The 21711-nt window shown below is 46.5% G+C and overlaps 1 long non-coding RNA gene across 1 annotated transcript in view; it reads right to left on the bottom strand.

Annotated features, from left to right (window-relative positions):
• Nucleotides 1-12167, bottom strand: part of LOC140427295 (uncharacterized) — a 151941-nt gene extending 139774 nt beyond the window's left edge. The window contains exon 1 of the long non-coding RNA XR_011948447.1: nt 12021-12167. This is a non-coding gene — a long non-coding RNA (uncharacterized lncRNA). The remainder of the gene's footprint in view (nt 1-12020) is intronic.
• Nucleotides 12168-21711: the final 9544 nt, after the last annotated feature.

Raw genomic sequence — 21711 nt, 5'->3', positions numbered from 1 at the left:
AATGTAGAGTTTCTATGATTCTATGATTCTAAGTGGCTCTTTCAAAGTAATAAACATTTCTTGGTTGCAGCATTTATTTTGGACTAAGGGTCCACAAAGACACGTTTTATATGAGATTACCAGACCCTTACAGAAACCTTTGTGAATCACCACCTATATCGTGGTGCAAAGGGAAGGGACTGAACACTAGTGCTGCCATTATTAGGTATGTTTTTGTCCATTTAATTTTAAGCTGCTACAAATGACGATCAATAAGTATTAAATAGTCGCTTGATCATTCAGAGCTGAACTTGAGTATTTCTTCTATTCATTAATGGCATGTGGACATTGTTGGCAATGCCAATGTCTATTGCTCACCCCTAATTGCCCTTGAGGAGGTGTTGGTGATGTGCCATCCTGAACCACTGTAGTCCATGTGGTGTAGAGACACCCACAGCGCTGTTAGGGGTTTCCAGTGTTTTGACCCCAAATTCTGCTGAAAATTGCTGAAAAGGAGACATGCTGTCAAAACTTATTTTCTTGCACTGATCAGGACAGATTTGTAAGAACACCAATCTCAACAGGAACAATATAAACTGCATGAGACGAGGGAGCTGATTGGTTGGCAAGGTGACACAGTGGTTAGCACCGCTGCCTCACAGCACCAGGGACCCGGGTTTGATTTCAACCATGGGTGTCTGTGTGGAGTTTGCACTTTCTCCCCGTGTCTGCGTGGGTTTCCTCCGGGTGCTCCGGTTTCCTCCCATGCCCAAAGATGTGCAGGTTAGGTGGATTGGCCATGATCAATTGCTCCTTAGGGTCCAAAAGGTTAGGTGAGGTTACTGGATTTTGGGATAGGGTCGGGACCCAGGTAGGATATTCTTTCCAAGGGTCGATATAGGTTCGATGGGCCCATTGGTAGAGGAATTTTTTGCATCAGACATAAATTGGTAGAGAAGTTGCCATGGGGAATGCACCAGGGAACAGTTAGATGCCAAGCTTTTGTTTAAACTCAAACCAGGCAGATCAGCTCTGATTCGCCAAGGTATGCAATGGGGAATAAACCAGGGCTGTCCTGAAGCTTTTGTTTAAAAAGTGCACTGTGTGGACATGTTCTTTCTGTTTGAAAAGAACAGGGCCCTGTGCGTGAATATATGTAGCTTCAGAGCCCAAGCACTTTGAATACTTCGCCTGTCGTAATGAACCAAAGGGAAATGCTTTTTGATACAATGTCCCAGTTGATGGCACACACAGCCTACATAACTGACATTGCACCGGCATTGAAATTCATATACAATATTACTCATTTGTGCAACAGGCAGAATACCTTTTTAGCTTGGTGACAGCATCCTGTTAATGGTGAAGATGACTCTTGTTGTCACTGCAAGGTAGCAGTGTGAAACAACGAGCTTTACCTGTTGCTCAAATTCCAGGATAATCTGGGGTAGACTGGGTGCTTTTCTGGACCGAAGATGGTGGCATTGGGCCCATTCATGAGTTTGCACAATATACACTGAGTTATGATCTGATCAGGGTATCCATTATCCTGCTGGATATCTTTGATATGCTCGATTCCAGATAAGAATTATGATGACCACCAATTTAAGATTATCAGTTGGGCTCACTTACATATATTCACACACAGCACCCTGTCCTTTACCGACAGCAAGAACGTAGCCATGCATTGAGCCTTTTTCAACTAAAATAAATCTTGGGGGGTGGCAGCCAATCCCTGGTTTGTCCCCCATGGCCAACCAGACCAACCAGAGTTGACCTACCTGATTTTAATTTAAACAAAAGCTTGGCAGTTAACTGTTCCCTGGTGTGTTCCCTATGGCAATGCCTCTACCAATCACAGATTACTTGCCAACTTTGGGAGTGGCACAGTGGTTAGCACTGTTAACTCACAGTGCCAAGGACCCAGGTTCAATTCCAGCCTTGGGTGACTGTGTGGAGTTTGCACATTCTCCTCATTTCAGCGTTGGTTTCCTCTGGGTGCTCCGGTTTCCTCGCACAGTGCAAAGATGTGCGGGTTAGGTGGTTAGGTCATGCTAAATTTCCCCTTAGTGTCCAAAGATGTGTAGGTTAGGGTTGCAGGGTTACGGCGGGGGAGTGGGCCTAGGTAGGGTGCTCTGTCAGAGGCTCGGTGCAGACTCGATAGGCCAAATGGCCTCCTTTTGCACTGTAGGTATTCTAAATTATCAGTACCCTCTTATCATGCAGAGTAAATTGTTGTTTCCTTTGAGATTGGATGTTCTTACTAATGTGCCTTGATGAGTGCAAGATTAAGAACTTCACCAGGATGTCTTTTTTTTCAGCAGTACAAAAGTCTATTTTATTCTTTCACAAGATGTTGGCATTGCTGCGAAGGCCAGAATTTATTACCCATCCCTAATTGCGCTTGGGAAGGTCATGGTGAGTCGCCTTCTTGAACCGCTGCAGTCCACCATGTACAGGTACACACAAAGTGCTGCTGGGAAGGGCATTTCAGGAAGTTGATCCCACAACTGTGTAAAGGAACCTTGATTTAGTTCCAAGTCACAATGGCATGTGATTTGGATGGGAACTTGCAGCTGGTGGTGTTCCCACGCATCTGCTACCCTTGTCCTTCGAGGTGGTGGAGGCCGTGAGTTTGGAAGGGGTTATTGAAGGAGTCTTGGTGAACTGCTGCAGTGCATCTGTAGATAGTGCATACTGCTACCATTGTGTGTCAGTGGTGGAGGTAGTGAATGTTGAAGGTAGTGGACAAGGTGCCAATCTAGCGGGATATTTCGTCTTGGGTGGTGTCAAGCTTCTTGAGTATTTTGGAGCTGCACTCATCCAGGCAAGTGGAGAGTTTTCCATAGCACTCCTGACTTGGGCCTGGTAGATGGTGGAAAGGTTTTGGGGAATCAGTAACTCATGCAGAATTCCCAGCCTCTGACCTGCTCTTGGAGCTGCAATATTTATATGGCTACTTCTGTACAGCTTCTGGTCAGTGGCAAGGACCCAGGATGTTGTTAGTGAGGGAACCAGTCATGGTAATGCCACTGAATGCCAAGGTGAAATGGTTCAAATTTCTCGTATTGGAGATGGTCATTGCCTGGCACTTGGGTGGAACGAATGTTACTTTCCACTTATCAGCCCAAGCCTGAATGCTGTCCAGGTTATATTGCATATAACGCAGACTACTAGAGTATCCAAGGAGTCAAAAATGGTACTGAACATTGTCTCGTCATCAGTGGACATCCCCCCTTCTGACTTTATGATGGAGGAAAGGTCATTGATGAAGCAGCTGAAGATGATTGGGCTTAAGACACTACCCTGAGGAACTCCTGGGTGTTGTCCTGGGATTGAGATGATTGACCTCCATCAAAATCAACCATCTTTCTTTGTGTTAGATATGATGTTAAGGGCAGTCACCCTCACCTCACCTCTGGCATTCAGGAGCTGAGTGACCCTGGCAGAACCCAAACCGAGCGTCCTTGAGCAGGTTCTTGCTAAGCAAGTGCCACTTGATAGCACTATTGATGAGTCCTTCCATCACTTTACTGATGATCAATATCGGACTGATGCAGCGGTAATTGACTGATTTAGATTTGTTTTGATTTTGCCTACAGGATCTATCTGAGAATTTTTCCACACTGCTGGGTAGATGCCATTGTTGTAGCTGTACTACAGCTTGGCGCGGGCACAACAAGTTCTGGAGCACAAGTCTCCAATACTATTGCCAGAATTTTGTTTAGGCCTGTAGCTTTTGCAGTATCCAGTTCCTTCAGCTATTTCTTGATATCACAAGGAGTGAATCAAATTGACTGAAGGTGATGTGATCGACTCAGCACTTCTGGCTGAAGATGGTTGCAAATGCTTCAGCCTTGTCATTTGCGTTGATGTGCTGGGCTTCCCCATTATTGAAGATGGGGATATTTGCGGAGCCTCCTCTTCCAGTAGTTAGTTGATTATGGCTGGATGTGACAGCACTGCAGAGCTTAGTTCTGACCCATTGGTTGTGGGGTATTCAACAAAACTCTTAAACAAAGTAGATTTCAAAGGAAGAGAACAGTCTATGATCCTCCATCATGGAGGGCATCGAAGGGGTACGCGTCATCATCTGGTCCACCACACCACAGGAGCACATCAATCGTCTCCAGCGCGTCTTTGCACGCATACGGGAAAACGGCCTGCGCCTCAGCCGAGCCAAGTGTTCTTTCGGCCAAACCGAGCTGAAGTTCCTGGGGGACCACATTTCCCGGTCAGGGGTCCGTTCGGATGCAGACAAGGTGAGCGCCATTACAACCATGCCGCAGCCGGCAGACAAGAAAGCAGTGCTACGCTTCCTAGGCATGGTCAACTTCCTGGGCCAACCTTGCCTCACACACGACGGCTCTGCACCACCTCGTCAAGAAGTCCACGGAGTTCCACTGGCTGCCCACACACCAGAAGGAATGGGAGGAGCTCAAACTTAAGCTCACCACAGCCCCGGTACTGGCGTTTTTCAACACATCTCGTGACACTAAAATTTCAACTGATGCCAGCCAGTCCGGCATTGGGGTGGTACTCCTACAGCGGGATGACACTGCGTCATGGGCCCCGGTCGCCTATGCCTCGCGGGCCATGACCCCCACAGAACAGCACTACGCGCAGATCGAAAAGGAGTGCCTGGGTTTGCTGACCGGAATAGACAAGTCCCATGACTACGTGTATGGTCTCCCCCAGTTTATCATTGAGACTGACCATCGCCCCCTGGTCAGCATCATAAATAAGGACCTGAATGAGATGACCCCTTGCCTCCAGCGCATCCTACTTAAACTCAGGAGGTATGACTTCCAACTGGTCTACACCCCGGGAAAGGACCTTATCATTGCGGATGCCCTATCCAGAGCAGTGAGCACACCGCCCGATTCGGAGGGGTTCGTCTGTCAGGTCGAAGCGCAGGTGGCCTTCACATCGGCAATCTGCCAGCTGACGACTCCAGTCTGGCCCGTATTCGCCGGGAAACTGCGGCTGACCCCCTTCTACAACGGGTGATGCGCCACATGACGGGAGGGTGGCTCAAAAGACAGTGCCCGCAGTTCTACAATGTCCGAGACGACTTGGCCGTCATTGATGGTGTCCTTCTAAAGCTGGACCGGATTGTGATTCCGCACAGCATGCACAAGCTGGTCCTCGACCAACTACACAAAGGCCATCTGGGGGTCGAGAAGTGCAGGCGGAGGGCCCGAGAGGCGGTATACTGGCCGGGCATCAGTGATGACATTGCCAATATGGTGCTCAACTGCCCCACCTGCCAAAGGTTTCAACCGGCGCAACCTCCTGAGACGCTTCAGCCCCATGAGCTGATGACGTTCCCCCTGGGCGAAGGTGGGTGTGGACCTTTTTCACACGCTTGGCAGGGACTATGTAGTCGCCATTGATTACTTTTCAAACTATCCAGAGGTCATACGCCTCCACGATTTGACATCGTCCGCTGTCATAAGGGCCTGCAAAGACACCTTCGCTCGCCACGGCATTCCGATTACTGTCATGTCGGCCAATGGGCCCTGTTCTTCCTTGTCGTTACAGGAATTTGTTTTTGTCGTTCAACATTTCCCCATTCTTTCTTTACGGTACAACCTCGTTGTTATGTCGCACCCGACATCGCCCCTTGTATATAGTTTAGCCCCATGTACATGCTGTAGATATTGCACGCACACACATTCAGCTGCACTCAGTACACATCTCTATTTATAACCACATAGGCACATGTTCTTGTAAAAAAGGGGGGATGTCATGATAGTCAGGTAAACATCATAGCACAAATATACATACATACTGATGGACAGATCAACGGACCAATCAACACACACACAACACCACAGCCAATCACAGGCAAGAGCATACACAGTACAAAACAGGGAACACACTTCCTGGGCATTCCAGCAGGAGACAGCTCAGGACACAGAGCTCATAGCAAGCCACTCAGACATCTACCATGTGCTGAGTGCCACTACAAGATAGTATTAGGAATAGGTCCACAGATTCTAGGGTTATGATCGAACCTCAGTAACCAGTTTACTACTGTAAATAAATGTTAGCAATAAAACTGAGTTGTACCATTCACAACCGTGTTGGTTCGTCGGTGTAGCAGAGCACCCAACACATCAATTGGGAAGTCAGCATCATCCTGCTGACTTCCTCCTTTAACTTCAGTGCATTCAACTGCAGGCAGGAAGCCCCCATGGGAGAGGAGGACTGGCAATCTGTTTGTTAAGAGCTATTTTAACTTCGGATTTGGACTCTAACTGTGTTTGCATGAGTTTGCTGGGTTTCCTGGAATTTGTCAGTGAATTGAAGGTTATAGGACAGTAGAATTTGAGGGGGCTGAACAAATGACAGGCAAAAAGTCCTTTAAATAGTTGGACCTCACACTTGTTTCCTTGGTTAAATGAAAAATGCTTTGCTCACAAAATTGTACTCAGAGTGTGCTTTTACTATTTTGGAGGTTATTCCCAGCACTCTGGAGATGACTTTCAATAGTCTGAAGGTCTTTTCTACCAGCTTGGTGTTTTGTGCTTCTGGATCTACATTTCCCATCTCTCAAACATCAGGATATCTTGAATGCAGCTTTATCTTGGACCTCAGATAGGAAACGTGTGCAGAGGAGCAGTAGCCTTCTACTTGTCCAGCCAGTAGCCTTCTCCTCATCCAGCCATTATTCCAATGCCTGCAGCACAGGATTTAATGGGAGCGGATACACTTCCTGTACTTGTCTGAATGCCAGTCCCTCAGGAGGCTCAGGATGTCATGTCAGGTGGTCACTGACATTTGCAACCTCCTGGAAGAAGGCCTGCCATTAAGTAGACCAAAGGGGCGCATTGTGCCTGCTGTTTTCAAAGTCTCCACCTCTGACTCCTTTCAGGAATTTACCGGAGGTATCTACAGAACCTTACAACCTGCTCTTCTGCATCTCACTCGGCAGCCTATACTCTGATCGCCAGAGCTGCGAATAATGTGATCGAACAAGCAATCAGAATGCTGCATATATAGTTCAGGTTCCGGGTCAGACCTAGGAGCACCCTTCTATATTCACCAAGCTGATAATTCTGAGTGCTATGCTTTGCACAACATTGTACAGTAGAGAGCATTAGAGCTGCAAGAGGAAGAAGGTGCTGACCACAGTGCCTCTTCAGAGGAGATGGGGGGAGGAGAAGGAAGAGGTGGAGGACTAATATGAGGGCAGGTGGAGAAAGGTAGGAGGATATGGTAAGGGTAGCAGCAGTGACATACATAGCTCCCAGGATATCGGAGATTGCCTCCATGCTCCTGTATGATCAAGGGAGGAATTCCTTGTGGCAGCTAAATTCTGGCCTCAGTTGGCTCCCATCCCTAACGCAAAGCAGTTCTACAAACACCAATCCCTCTGACAGGCACCCATTGCTCAGCTTTGATGTCTTGGCTTACAATTCATCACAAGTGAGAGACTATTTGCCAAGTGGCTGACAAAAATAGACAACACGGGAAAGTGGCAAAAAAAGAATTATTTTTTTGAAATATTTCTATTTCACCTTTTTTGCTACGTACATAACAATAACACAGAAAACAAAGAGAAAAAACACAACAGAACCCACAAACCCCACCCTCTCTGATAGCTGACGATGGCCAGTTCTTTAAGTACAAAATAAACGGCTACCATCTGAAATGAAAATCGCTTATTGTCACAAGTAGGCTTCAAACGAAGTTACTGTGAAAAGCCCCTAGTCGCCACATTCCGGCGCCTGTTCGGGGGGGCTGGTATGGGAATTGAACCGTGCGGCTGGCCTGCCTTGGTCTGCTTTAAAAGCCAGCGATTTAGCCCAGTGTGCTAAACCAGCCCCTGGTTTATGATCTGTTGCTCGTTTTAGCCTTAGTTTATTTGCTCTAATTCTGTCACCTTTGCTCTTGAGTCGCCAGGTATCTTTCTGATACCGCCACGTGGTTCAAGTCCGAGTAATGATTAATAATCCGACACACCGCTGAGTAAGAGTTAAATCAACGCTCATTTATTATATACAGCAATTAATACTTATACATTAATTCTACTTCTAAACTACTTCCTACCACTAACAGGCCAATACTTAACTTTGGAAATGGCCCACCAGGTCAGGGAAACGAATGACCTTTCGAATGGGTTCTGAGCCTGCGGGATTCAAAAGCTGGTACAGGTCGATAGTCAGGAGTGTCTATCTGGTAGCGATCGTTGGAGTAAAACTTACGTTCTCTTTCAGCAAGGGTCTCGAAGGGTGCGGAGCGGAGAAGAAGGGTCGAGTTGAACTTGGCCCCTATTCTTATAGTCCCCAGGGGCTTCCCGCCTCTCGGGGCTGACCTTGTACCTGGTTCCAAGTGATTGGACTTGGTCCCGATCACTTGGTTCGATATTCTCCAATACTGGAGCGATTCCTTGATCGAGGGGTCGTCGTTTACCTTTGTGTCAGCTCCCGCTGGCGCCGAAAGGTCTGGGTCGGCTTTGTGTTACTAATTTGTAGCAAATGTTCCCGGGGATGGCTGATTAATATGCAGATGGCTGGGGTGTTGTGATGTTGATGGCTGCAGGTATCGGTTTCGTCTGGCTTCTCCTGAGGCAAATACACTGTTTTACCTGCAGTCTGTTTGAGTCCTGTTGGCTGATTTTCCCATCAGCCTCTTCCGTTCGCCATTTTAAATCGGGGTTTGGCCATTCTAATCGGGAGTCAGCCATTTTACATGGCTACACATCTTTTGTAGAACCCCTCAGTTGGCACCCTTCATGGTGAATTTAACTCAAGGAGTAAAATCTCCATGAGATCCCCAGCCATACTGAGGGACAGGGTGGTGAAGCTGACCCCCACCCCAACAGAACCCGCCTGCGAGCAATCAATGAGGCAAGGGCTAAGACATCTGCCCCGCACCCATCTGCAGTTCCAGCAGGTCTGACGCCCCAAATATCGCCCCAAAGGGACTGGGCTCCAAATCAATTTGTCAAATCGCCGACATGGTGCTGAAGAAGGGGTCCCAAAACGTTGCCAGCTCAGGACATGACCAAAACATATGTACATGGTTGGCCGGATTCCTCCCACACCACTCATATCTGTCCTACCCTAAACAGCCGACTCATCCTAGGCCTCGTCAGATGCACCCTGTGTACCACCTTTAACTGCATAAGCCGAAGTCTCGCATACAAAAATGTGGTGTATGTGATGATAGGTAGACTGTCATTTGTATATAATATGAGTAATTCATCATCACTGTAAATTCTATGAGTTGCATGTGTATTAGAAGTTATATGTTTTACTTTTGTAGTTCTACCATCCGACCAGCACTGGTGAGTACTGAGTCCCAGGACTCGGGATGCACCATGTGTTCCTTCAGAAGGTGTTTGTCAAGAGTCGATAGCAGTCGCAGTTTAAAGTAGCTCTGTTGTATCTTAATGTAAGTTAGTGATAGACGTTAATTTCCAACTATATTCATCTTAGACATTTTAGTTATTTGTTAATGTAGGTGTTCGTAATAAATAGCTTTGTTTATAAAACAAAGTCAAATATTCTTTGTTCACATCAGCCCAATCAAAGAACATCACAGCGTTCACCCCTCGCAGTGCTTCCCACCACACCCTTTCCTCCAATTCTGCCCCCAACTCCACCTCCCACGTAGTCTTAACCCCCTCCAGTTACACAGTATCCTCTTCCAATATCCTCCCGTGGATTCCTGAAGTACTCCCCTCCTTAGTTCCGGTAAGCGACAGATCCCTCTCCAGCAACGTTGATGGCCGCACTACCAGAAATGTCGGGAAACACTTCCTCACAAAGTCCCGAACCTGCATATAGCTAACAGCTTCTGACTGCGAGAGCACAAACTTCTCTGACAACTCGTCCAAGCTCATGAACCGCCCCTGCAAAAACAAATCTCTCATTCCTTCCGCCCCTTTGTCCTCCCAGCCCCTGAACTTAGCATATAATCTTGCTCGTTCGAACATGTGGTTTGCAAAAATCGGCACCAACTTTGCCACCACCCCTAATTGAAAGTGCTGCTGAAATTGTCTCCATATCCTCATGTGGAGACCACTACCAGGTTACCAGGGAATTTCCCTGTGCAGCATAGATGTGAGGCTGTCACCAGAACTCCCAGCCCTGCCACCGACATGAACCTGACTGCAGCTTTTAACCAAAATGCCTCGAACACCTTCGCCACATTCGCTGCCCAATAGTAGTCAATCAGGCTCGGCAACGTCAAGCCCCTGACTGCCGACTCCTCTGGAGAACCGTTTTCCGAATCCTGGCTACCATGTCCACCCAAATGAAAGAAGAGGACAATCTTTCCACCTCCACAAAGAATGTTTTTGGCAGAAAAACTGGTAGACATAGGAATAGAAACATTAACCGTGGTAGAATGTTCATCTTCACAGATTGAACTCAGCCTGCCAACAATAGAAGGAAGCTGTCCCAGCTCTTAAAACAGCCTTAACCTTACTCACCAGACTCGTAAAGTTCAATTTACAAAGCCGGCACAATCCTGAACCACCTGCACACCTAAACACCTCGGGCGTAATTTAATGACTGTGCTGCACCCGAAAAGCAGCTCACCGCGATGCAGCATGGCTTATAAAAGCTGGGAGATCCCAGTCCTGGGATCTAGCAGGCTCGCAATGCCTCAAGAGATCTAATGAAATCTTGTGAAACATTGCAATGTGAATCCACCCCATTGTGGGCGAGATCACCTTTTAGCAAATGTGCATATTAGAACGAGACAGCTAGTCTCACTCTAATGTGCAGATTCCTGAGTTAGCCGAGGCGTGGGATCAATCTCCCTCACCTTGGTGACCTTGGGCAAGTGCCATTCAGTACTGGTCTCCACAAACAGGGACCAGACGGAACGGCACTCGGGGAGGGGTCTCCCAAGGATTCGGAGGCCCCCTGGTGTATGCCCTTTGGGCAGGTACCCTGGCACCTCCAGCCTGGCACCCTGGCACTGCTAGCCTGGCACCATCACTTTTCTCCAAATTTAATTTATATCTCTTCTCGAGGCTTTCTCAAGGGCTACCTTTTGATTTTCAGGGGCTACTTTTTCATTCTCATTAACTTATTTATTGGATGATGCATTTGGATGGATTGACTACTATATTTTGTATTTGTCTTCATATATAGATTCACACAAAAGCAGAATTAGAAGAATTCATCAATATTCTCAATAATCGGCAAGGTGGCACAGTGGTTAGCACTGCTAACTCACAGCGCCAAGGACCTGACTTCAATTCCAGCTTGGGTGACTGAGTGAACTTTGCACTTTCTCCACATGTTTGCATGGGTTTCCTCCAGGTGCTCTGGTTTCCTCCCACAGTCCAAAGATGTGCAGGTTAAGTGGATTGGCCGTGCTAAATTGCCTCTTGGAGTCAAAAAGGTTAAGTTGGCTTACAGGGTTGAGGTTGGCGTGTGGACCTAGGTAGAGTGTTCTTCCCAAGGGTCGGTGCGGACTCGATGGGCCAAATGGTCTCCTTCTACATGGTGGGGATTCTATGTATTGTCCATGTAATTATCGCCCCTCCATTAGTCTTAAAGCCACAAGTCTTTAAGGAAGGCATTAATTTCCTCGACACTATGGTACTTCAGTTTGCAAAAATTATGTTCAAAATAATTGGCACATTCTACACACAAAAGCAATCACCCTAAACATGTCTTCTGCAGACTGTTAAGGTCATAGTTATTTTTGAACATATTTGCATTTGTGTTGATTTAGACCTCCGAATGGTTTGAATGTCAGTCACATCATTCAGTCACTGAGTGACAGCATGCAAAGAAAGTAGGAAGAAAGTCCTGCTGGAGCTTGTGGAGTAGAATTGTAGCATATCTTAATGGCTGCTTCTGTAACTAAGTTGGGTTCGCAAAAGTGGGACAGTACAATTTCAATATTATCTATTCCACCCCACCTCCCTCCAGCAAAGAGACACACCCTCGCACCACCTTATCTCAGACACCGGGCATCAGACACTCCCTGGCAGCTTTCCCCCGTGACCCTTCCAACAGATTCACCCCTGCCGCTCTGGTGCATGGGCCTCAGACTATACCGTCACTCACCTTCCCATTGTTCGCTGCTCCTCCAATTACAGACTGTACTCTCCGTGTTGGCTCATTCAAGATACCAAACAGAGTAGGGGCTAAGTCACAGCCCTTCTTCATTCCATTTTGATCTCAAAACTGTCAGAGCTGGAGCAGTCGAACTGAATGGTGGCATGTACATTATCCCGGAAGGAAAGTATGAGATTGCAAAGCTTGGGAATGCAGTTTTTTTCTCCAGTATCTTGTAGAGGCATATCCTGTTCATGTCAAATGCTTTTATGAAATCCATAAAAGCAAGGTAGAATGGCGTTTGCTGCTCTCTGCACTTTTATTGATGCTGCCAGAGGGAGAAGATCAATTGTACCGTGGATCTGCCTACACTGAAGTCACTTTTTGCTTCTAGTATAGTCTGTTGGCAAGCTGATGGACCTTGTTAGAATCCATTTTGGACACTGACTCTGAAATTCTCTTTTGAAGCAAGAATTGGTTCCAAACTCTGTCTCATCAGTTTGCACAATATAAGAAATAAATGTGTTTGTGAGTATTGTAGCAGTTACCCACTTCTTACTTATCATACAATCAGAATTTACAGTGCAGAAGGAGGCTATTTGTCACATCGAGTCAGCACCGACCCTTGGAAAGAGCACCCTACTCAAGCCCACAACTCCACCCTATCCCCGCAATCCAGTAACCCCACCTAACCTTTTTGGACACCAAGGGCAATTTATCATGGCTAATCCACGTAACCTGCACATCGTTGGACTGTGGGAGGAAACCGGAGCACCCGGAGGAAACCCATGCAGCCAGGGGAAGAATGTGCAGACTCCACAGAGACAGTGACCCAAGAGTAGTTTCTTGCTAAAACTCTTTCCCTTTGCTCAAAAATTCTTGCTTTCGATGTCTGTTCATGGTGAGTATCTTGGTTTTCTTGTTGACGCTCTACAATTGTAGAAGTGTCAGGCGATAACAGCAAATCAATTTTTATTCTCCATGGAAGTATTTCATTTTGCACCATTAATTCAAGTTCCCTTGTTCAGTACAGCTTTAATTCTGTGTTCCTTCTTTATTTATCCAGTGGTGTTGCTTGCTCACAGTCAAAGATGGAAGACAGGGAAAAATCTCCCATGTGCCTCTAATGATGTCACCATGTAATCATGTGACACACTATACAGAAGGACATTGGCTATGATACATAACACTGTGGGACAGTCTTCTCTCCAGGAGAGGAGGAGATATTGTAGCAAGTGGGAAAGGCAAGGGAGAATAAATGAGCTGTTGGTACAATTCCTAGGACACTCAGTATTGTTCAGTAAGTGACAACCAATTTAAGATTATCAATCAAGCTCGCAATGCTGCTCACTTATGAATCAGAGAATCATAGAATTTACAGTGCAGAAGGAGGCCATTCGGCCCATCGAGTCTGCACTGGCCCTTCTAAAGAGCACCCTACTCAAGTCCACGCATCTACCCTATCCCCGTAACCCAGTAACCCCCACTTAACCTTTTTGGACACCAAGGGTAATTTAGCATGGCCAATCCATCTAACCTGCACATCTTTGGACTGCGGGGGGAAACCGGAGCACCTGGAGGAAACACACACAGACACGGGGAGAACGTGCCGACTCCGCACAGACAGTGTCCCAGCCAGGAATCAAAACTGGGACCCTGGAGCTGTGAAGCAACTGTGCTAACCACTGTGCTACCGTGCTGCCCCCATGCTTAATATAAACTACATATATTCAGATGCAGGATCTTATCCTCTACAAATCCAAAAGATTATGTACAGGAATTGCACTTTATTCAATTAAATAAAAGCATGGGGATAACTGTTCCCTGGTGCATTCCTTATGGCAATGCCTCAATGAATCAGAATCCACTTAACCAATCAATCAACACCATTTTCTCATGTAGTATAAATTGTTGTTCCCTTTGAAATTTGGTATTCTTGCAAGTGTCCAGATTTGTGCAAGATGAAAAGCTTCAACAGCAGATCTCTTTTCTTCAACAAAGAAATCTTTCTCCAGTTTTCCATAAATTGTAAAAATCAGTTTTCCTGTTTTTTGGGTTAATCACTTCACAAGTGCATTCAAACACACTATTACAAGTGCGCTATGTATTAGAATTCAATATTATTTTACCAGCTTTTATTCCCCAATCCTCTTCTCTATTTGAACCCCTTAATAGCTGATTTGCATGACACCTTTTCACAGTTTGGTGGGAGGTATTGGTGGTGGGGGGTGGGGATGTTCAGGTATGGTTAGTGAATGATGATTTCACAAGGTGTGTGATTTTAACAGGTCGTGCCACACACAGCCAGGTTTTCTATGGCTCCCTCACCCTGCATGCAGATGGAATTCTATGGTATTGTGTGGCACTCAATCAATCAACCACACTAATCACAGCCGAAGCAGCTTTGATATTACATCAACGTGTGTGGACAGCTTAGGCAATCCAAATGAAAAACACAGAACATACAATAAATACACAATGTAAACACATAGATATAAACATCGGGTGAAGCATACGGAGAATAGTGCTACAACTGTAGAGAAGATGCATAGTGACAAATTGTCCTTAGGCTATTCCACAGGTATGTGCAATTGCCTGACGGATTTCTTTTGTTGATGAAACTCACTAAAGGGAGATTTTATTTGGAATGTATTAAACAGTCCAACTTTGCATCTGGCTAAAGGAGATGTTCAGTTACAGGTCTAGCTGTTTGCTGCTTATAGAATATAGTAATTACTATTTTTGCAGTTTTTGTTGTAGTACTCTTCTTTAATGACTTTTTAAAAATTGGCTGTAAGTTCCACAAATGAAACAATACACTCTGCAAGCAATTTATTTTTATGTCTTGTTCATCACAACTGTTTCTCGGCAAAGTTGCATAATAAAAAAGATGCAGCAAATAGAGAATAATTCAGCCTTCCCAAGCAAAATAAACACGTAACAATGTGTTAACCCTTTAATGTGTTCCAAGATATGCGCTGCACACATTGATTTCTAGCACTCAAACTATTGTGGGCATTTGGAACATCAATACTTAAGCACCACATCAGAAGTTAAGTCATGTGTTTTTGTTTTTGTCTGATTTACATGTATTAAAGTTTGCTTGTACTCATTTCTAAGCAACTATATAGTTTTCTGTTACATATTGTATGTTGCCTTCACAATGTATGTGTCTTAATTTAAAATTTGTTTATTTAATTAGGCAGATGTCAGATCATCCAAATCTTTGGCACTGATTGAAGCTGCTTTGATCTAACATTACCAGGTGGAGGGAGTCATCTCAGGCCAATTTAAAAGAGCAATTTGAAACTCACTCCCAGTGAGCCAGAGAAGACACATCCCAAGTGAGACACGTCGAAGAGTGAGTTTGGGAATTTGAAGCTAGGTGGGACTTTGACGTTGAGTGGGGAGGAGGTGCTTTTTATCCCTTGATTTGTTACACTTAAATTTCCAGTGAGTGGTCTAGTCCTGCTGCAGGTGACTACAAGGGAGAGAGCTGATTGGTGAGTCGCAGGTAAGTCCTTCATAATGGGAGCGGAGCTGAGCGGGAGAAATTGGGACTGCAGTCTGAGAAGGTAAGTGGTATTTGTGTCTGTGTCTCTCTGTGTTTTCAAATTGTGGGGGGGAAAATAAAATGACATCACAGTAAAGTTGTGACGTGATTGGCTGGTAAGGAATATGTGCTAAATTTGAAATTAAAACTAATTACTTAACTAGGTAGAGGAATAACTAAACCAGACAGCAGAGATTAGTATTTAGCTTTTAATTTTACAGTGACAATCTGGTGCCAGGTTTAATCCCTAGATTAAGTTAATCATAACTTAATCTAATAACAATTTGAGTGATTATTTTTATTTAATTAACAAGTGCTTAAATGTCACTCAGCTGGGTGCAATGCTCTAACTGTGAGATGTGGCAGATCCATGACGCTTCCAGCATTCTGGTCGACTATGTCTGCAGCAAGTGTAACCAATGGTAGCTCCTCATAGACCGCGTGGTTCGGTTGGAGCAGCAGTTGGATGCACTTAGGAGCATGCAGGTGGCGGAAAGCATCATAGATAGGAATTTTAGAGACATGGTCACACCCAAGGTGCAGGCTGACATATGGGTGACTGAGAGAAAGGACAGGCAGTCAGTGCAGGAATCTCCTGGAGCTGTCTCCCTCTCTAACAGATATACCGTTTTGGATACTGTTGGGGGAGGATAGCCTTGATGTTTTAAGTAAGTTGGTTCAACGTTGACTGCAACTGGATGCAGTGAAACTAGAAACAGGCTTCTGACACAGGAGATGGCCCAACACTGTTTTATTGAACTTCCTGATTGCTGTACATAGTCTGCTGTGAGTTGACACTCTATCAATCTAACTGATAACCTCCTACTGGCTTGACCAGACTAACTCTCGACCTCATGGTGATAGTGCTCACTGGCTTGTGCACTCTTACCATCTCAGTAGCTGTGTCCTGTAGAGAGAGAGAGTCTTAATGCCCTGTGTGCTTTATAGTGGTGGTGTCCTGTCTGGTGATTGGTTGTTATGTGTCGTGTGTGTTCACTGGTTATCCTGTGTGTCAATCATTGCCTGTCTGCATCTCATTATATACATGAGTGGATATTATGACATCTCCCCTTTTTGAAGTAAATTTTGGAACGTGGCAATATATATACATGTATGATTATATTGTTATGGGTCCAGGTTTACAGAACCCCAAAGTGTTTCATGGGGTTCAACCGACCCACAACTTTTAATAGATTGTGGTGTGGGAAGCACACGGCATACTCTCCAGGTGTGATACAGCAATTATGGACAAATGGTTTTTAAAACAAAACAATGTTTATTCTATGAACTCAAGTTAACCTTTTAAAAACAAACATTGAATATCTTAACACCCATTACTTCAAAGATAACCCCAAAAGACTAAAACACTAAATAATCCTTCAAACTGTTCCTTTAAACATCCAAAAGACTTCAAACCTTCAAAAACAGTCATGAGGTTACATCAACAGACCAGCTCTGTGTTTCTTCCTGCAGGTCTCAGCAAAACACACAGACACTCCCAGCTGTCTCCTTAAAACTGAAACTCAGAAAAGCAGAAGTGAGCTCAGCTCCCCCCACCCTCTGACATCACTTCAGTAATATGATCAGCTCCATTTCTTAAAGATACATTGCTTAAACATCCATTTCTTAAAGGTGCTCTCACATGACAATATACAAGTGGTGAGTGAATGAACATATGTACATGGGAAGGTGTCTATCGTGCAGATACACAGCAAACTGAACAAAATTTACAAGATTTAAGTCCATAGATTCAGTCTTTGTGGCGGGCGACGAATTCTTGTCGATCGACTCAGAGGTGGAGGGGGGGACGCCGGCACTTGGACAGGCGGGATTGCTGCCATGTCGGTGGCCTCGTGGAGAGGTGGGATCACTGCCAGATCGGTGGCCTCATGGTGCAAGATGTCCGGAGGAGGCTTGATGACATGCGGAGAAGTGCAGTGGGCAGGGAATGTTTTGTAGCGCCCTCCTGTTGCGCCGTAGAATGGAGCCATCAGCCATTTGGACAACGAAGGACCTGGGGGCAGCTTGCCTGATGGCAATAGCTGGGGCTGACCAACCTCCCTCAGGCAACTGGACACGAACAACATCGTCTGGAGCCAGCGCAGGTAGATCCTTGGCATGAGCATCATACGTGATCTTCTGCTGGTCCCTGGATCGCTGCACTATCTGCAGCACCGTAAGGCGGTCAAGGTCTGGAACATGGATGGTTGGAACAGTCGTCCTCAGGTTGCGGTTCATGAGCAGCTGCGCCGGAGACAAACCAGTCAACAGAGGGGTTGCCCTGTATGCCAACAGTGCCAGGTTGAAGTCCAAGGCTGAGTCTGCAGCCTTGCTCAGCAACTGCTTGACAATATGGGCCCCTTTTTTGGCCTTCCTGTTTGATTGCGGGTAATGGGGACTGGATGTGATGTGACTGAAGTGGTAGGATCGTGCAAAGTCGGACCACTCTTGGCTGTAGAAACATGGGCCGTTGTCACTCATTACTGTGAGTGGTATGCCGTCCCTGGCAAACGTCTCTTTGCAGGCTTTAATCACGGACTTGGACGTGAGGTCCGACAGTTTCACCACTTCCGGGTAGCTGGAGAAGTAGTCGACCAAGAGCACGTAATCACGCCCATTTGAGTGAAAGAGGTCTATCCCCACCTTGGACCACGGAGAAGTCATGATCTTGTGCTGTTGCAGTGTTTCCTTGGGCTGAGCTGGTTGAAACTTCTGGCATGTTGTGCAGTTGAGGACCGTGTTGGCAATGTCCTGGCTGTCGCCAGGCCAGAAGACTGCCTACTGAGCTCTGCGTCAACATTTCTCGACCCCAAGGTGACCCTCATGGATCTGTCTGTGCACCATGGCTTGCATGCTTTGGGGAATGACAATCCTATCTAGTTTAAGAAGGATCCCCTAGACAAACGTTAACTTGTCCTTAACGTTGAAGAACTGGGGGCACTGCCCCTTTTGCCAGCCATGGGCAAGGTGTTGCATCACGTGCTGCAGTAGAGGATCTTTGGCAGTTTCTTCGCGTATCTGGACAACTCGTTCATCAGTGGCTGGGAGGTTGCTGGCACACAACTGCACCTGTGCCTCGATGTGGCAAATTAAGTCGCTTGGTTCCCACGGCATGGTGATGGATCGGGATTGGGCATCCGCGACGATCAGCTCCTTGCCCGGTGTATAGATGAGTTCGAAGTCATATCGGCGGAGATGAAGAAGAATTTGCTGCAGCCGAGGTGTCATGTCATTTAAATCCTTCTGGATTATGTGGAATAAAGGCCTGTGGTCTGTTTCCACCGTGAACTTCGGCAGACCGTATACATAGTCATGAAACTTGACTATTCCTGTCAGGAGACCCAGACACTCCTTTTCGATCTGGGCAGACCATTGTTCGGTCGGAGTCATGGCCCTGGAGGCATATGCCACTGAAGCCCAGGACGAGGAATCATCTCGGTGGAGGAGCACCGCCCCAATGCCGTCCTGACTTGTGTCTGTGGATATCTTGGTATCCTTGGTTGGGTCAAAGAACACCAGTACTGGGGCTGTGGTGAGCTTCGCCTTCAGCTCAAGCCACTCCACTTGATGTGTGGGAAGCCACTGGAACACTGTGGTCTTTTTAACGAGATGCCAGAGGGCCGTAGTGTGGGATGCCATGTTGGGAATGAATTTTCTGAGAAAATTTATCGTCCCGAGGAAGCGGAGGACCGCCTTTCTGTCCTCTGGTGTCTTCATGGCATTGATTGCCAGCACCTTGTCGGCGTCAGGTTGCACACCTTGCTGTGAAATGTGGTCACCTAAAAACTTGATAGCGGACCGCCCAAACGAGCATTTGGCCCTGTTGAGCTGGAGGCCATTTTCATGAATCCTCTGGAAAACCTGTTTGAGGCGAGCAGTGTGATCCTCGGGCGTCGTGGACCAGATGATCACGTCGTCCACATAGACTCGCACCCCCTCGATGCCCTCCATCATTTGCTCCATTATGCGATGAAATACTTTGGACGCTGATATGATACCAAAAGACATGCGGTTGTAGCAATACCTGCCAAACGGAATGTTAAAAGTGCACAGCTTCCAACTGGACTCATCCAGCTGAATTTGCCAGAAGCCACGGGAGGCGTCCAGCTTGGTAAAGAATTTGGTGTGAGTCTTCACGCTTCGGGATCGGGTAATGTTCTCGCATGATGTTACGATTCAGGTCTTTGGGATCAATGCAAATGCGGAGTTCGCCAGAGGGCTTCTTGACGCAGACCATGGAGCTGACCCAGTCTGTGGGTTCCGTGACCTTTGAGATGATGCCCTGGTTGCACAGGGATCGGTGCTTGGGCCTCTGTTTGTTTGTGGTGTACATAAACGATTTAGAGCAAAATGTAGCCGGTCTGATTAGTAAGTTCGCAGATGACACCGAGATTGGTGGAGTGGCAGATAGTGTTCAGGATTGTCAGAAGATACAGCAAGACGTAGATAGGTTGGAGACTTGGGCAGAGAAATGGCAAATGGACAAATGTGAGGTAATGCATTTTGGTAGGTCTAATATAGAGGGGAAATATACAGTAAATGGCGAAACTCTTAGGAATATAGAAAGTCAGAGAGTGTAGGTCCACAGATCTTTGAAGGTGGCAACACAAGTGGACAAGGTAGTCAAGAAAGCATATGGAATGCTTGCCTTTATTGGATGGGGCATTGAGCATAAGAACTGGCAAGTCAAGCTACAGTTGTATAGAACCTTGGTAAGGCCGCACTGGGAATATTGCACATAATTCTGGTCACCACACTACCAGAAGGATGTGGAGGCTTTGGAGAGGGTGCAGAGGAGATTTACCAGGATGTTGCCTGGTCTGGAGGGTGTTGGCTATAGAGAGGCTGAATAGACTCGGACTGTTTTCATTAGAAAGGCGGAGGTTGAGGGGTGACCTGATAGAGGTCTACAAGATTATGAGGGGCATGGTTGGAGTGGATGGCAGGCACTCTTTCCCAGGGTGGAGGGGTCAGTCACCAGGGGGCATAGGTTTAAGGTCCATGGGGCAAAGTTTAGAGGAGATGTGCGAGGCAGGTTTTTTATGCAGTGTTGCTTTTATTAGCCTTAGTTTTATTAGTTCTGATTATGTCACCTTTACTCACGAGTCGCCAGGTATCTTTCTGATACCGCCACGTGGTTCAAGCTCGAGTTATGATTAATAAGTCAGCACACCGCTTAGTAAGATTGAAATCAATGGTCATTTATTATGTACAGCAATAAATACTTACACAATAATCCTACTCTCTATATCAAAACCTACCACTACTGGCCAATACTTAACTTTTGGGAATGGCCCACCAGGTCAGGGAAACGAATGGCTTATCGAATTGGGTCTGGCCTGCGGGATTCAAAAGGCTGATACGGGTCGATGGCTAGGAGTCTCTATCGGGTAGCAATCGCTGGAGTCAAACTTACAGTTTCTGGTCGATGTTCTTGCGAAGGTTGCGAGCAGGAGAAGAAGGGAGAGAGAGAGAGAGATCTGAACTTGGCCCCTCAATTTATAGGGCCCAGGGGCTTCCCGCCTCTCGGGGCGGCCTTGACCCTGAGTCCCAAGTGATTGGACTTGTTCCCAATCACTGGGTTCGATATGCTCCAATAATGGGGCGATTCCTCGATCGGGGGGTGGTCATTCACCTGTCTTTGTTTCGTCCACTGCAGGCGCCGAGAGGTCTGGCCCGGCATTCAATTGCTAATATGTTGCAATTGTTCCCGGGGATAGCCGATTAAACTGCAGATGTCTGTGTTGATGTGCTGCTAATGGTCCTAATACATACCACCACATTCACCCCTTGTTAAAAAGGAACCCGGCGGGGTGGTGGTTCGCATGGTGGTAGGGGTTTACAAGGCTGGCCCTGGAACAAAATTTCGGACAGTGTTACTACAGCTTTAGCCCGACACTGGGCTATGTACAAGTTTGTGAGAACTATTTACAATATTAGCAAAAAAACTTTTTTTGTTACAACAACATTCTTGGTGTCACGCGGATTCCACGAGTCGAGCGGGCGGTCTGGTCTTCCTCGTCGATCGCCTCAGCCCCGGTGGTGGTGCAGGTGCTTGCTCAGGCGTTGTCGTCTCCGGGAGCGTTTCGGTGTTTGTTCCTGTTTTACTCCTGGGCGGGCACGGGAGGAGGACCGATCCCCCCGGGA

This window comes from Scyliorhinus torazame, chromosome 7, assembly GCF_047496885.1.
Source record: "Scyliorhinus torazame isolate Kashiwa2021f chromosome 7, sScyTor2.1, whole genome shotgun sequence".
Taxonomy (NCBI): Eukaryota; Metazoa; Chordata; class Chondrichthyes; order Carcharhiniformes; family Scyliorhinidae; genus Scyliorhinus; species Scyliorhinus torazame.
The sequence above is the reverse complement of the archived record's forward strand: the minus strand, read 5'-3'. Positions and strand labels throughout refer to the sequence as shown.